This window comes from Papilio polytes, unplaced genomic scaffold, assembly GCF_000836215.1.
Source record: "Papilio polytes unplaced genomic scaffold, Ppol_1.0 DF822289.1, whole genome shotgun sequence".
In the NCBI taxonomy this organism is placed as follows: Eukaryota; Metazoa; Arthropoda; class Insecta; order Lepidoptera; family Papilionidae; genus Papilio; species Papilio polytes.
Genome location: NW_013526915.1, coordinates 2,540,503 through 2,542,094, shown reverse-complemented (window position 1 = coordinate 2,542,094; position 1,592 = coordinate 2,540,503).

Sequence of the window (1,592 nt, the reverse complement as noted above, 5' to 3'; positions counted from 1 at the left end):
CTCCCGCACTCCCGCACTCCCGCACTCCCGCACCCGCTGCGATTGTGTCATAACGTGTGGTAGAGCGTGTGTTGTGAAGACTTACTGATCCGCTTGGTCGATGCCTCACTCAGGAAGACGAGCTCGCTCTCGGGCCCAACTCGCTTTACTACGATCTAACCGGAGGCATTCAGGTACCGGACTTCAATATGTAATGGTATATTTACCCCCTGCCAAATGAACGTACTGTTCTGATGTTAGAGCCTTGTTTAGTTGTTGTCGTAGCTCTGCGCTGTGTCGCGGTCTCGCGGTACACTCGCATACACTGCTTTGTATCGTACGTACCTGATTGTTTCTACATTAACACTAGTCTAGTCTTAACTAGAACGTGATTATTTTAGTTGTACCTTGCGGTATACTACAATATGGTTACAGTAATATATTGGTTATTTTGCAGCATGACTTTTTAGTTTTAGTTTATTAAATATCAAGTAAATAATTGTCATATATTCTTGTATAACAGTGGGTTTTAAATGTATCTGCAGTGAACATCTACTGTTATAAACAAGAATGAGTAATGTACTTTATTAGTATGTATAGTTTATTATTGACGCAAAATTATATTGATTTTATAGTAAAATGTATTAGAAAATAGAAATAATAATTTTGCTGCAACTTTACAATAAATTTTTATATCTCGATTTGCGATGGAAAGATAAAGAAGCGTCGAAAATGTAATTATATTTTTTATTGTTTTCTTTGTTTTTCATTGCAAAGTCCAGATTATATATTTTCGTTGTGGCTGTTATTCAGCACGATAAATATATTGCCGTTGCTTTAAAAAGAATGTGCTATTTAATTTATTACATTTTATTAAATGTATATTTAGTCTGTAACGCTTGCAGCTGTCATATATGTTTGACAACTGAAAGTGTATTTTTAATGTGTCACGCCGTCAACAACCATCAGCACATCCGAAGCCCCTAATTGCAGTACACCAATGCTCTCGGTTCTAGCGATTACTAGTTGTCTGATTTTTACAATTTCCTACCAATTTTGGAACTTTTAAATATGCACTTAACAGGCAATTTATGTTGCATTACGTAAATAACTCGATATGCAATATTTGCATCATGCGTGCATGCATATGCGTCTAAGATTAAACATTGAATCCAAATTCAATTATGGCGTAGAATTAGTTACAAGCTGAAGTATTAGATTATACAGAAACTTTCTTGCATGAAGAATATAGTCCATACAAGCCTTTATACATTTAGAAAATTAGTTAGCCCATACAATTTGGTAAGTTTATTAAACAATTCCTTTTTTACATTTACATATAAAATCAATGTTCACACATTCTGCTTGTTATCGTTATTTAATTGCCTTACGAGTGCATATTTAAAAACAATTAGCAGGAATCTTTAGATCCTTATTAAAAAAGCTGTATTTCTAATGGTAATGCCAGGTTCACATCCAGTTGGACAGTAGCATATAAAAATAGTGCTGTCATTACACTGTCATAGAGTAGACGCTTACCGGAGCCAGTGAGACGAAACAACTGTTCTGGTATAATAAAGCTAGCGAGAGCAGTGGGGCAGTGGGGCAGTGGG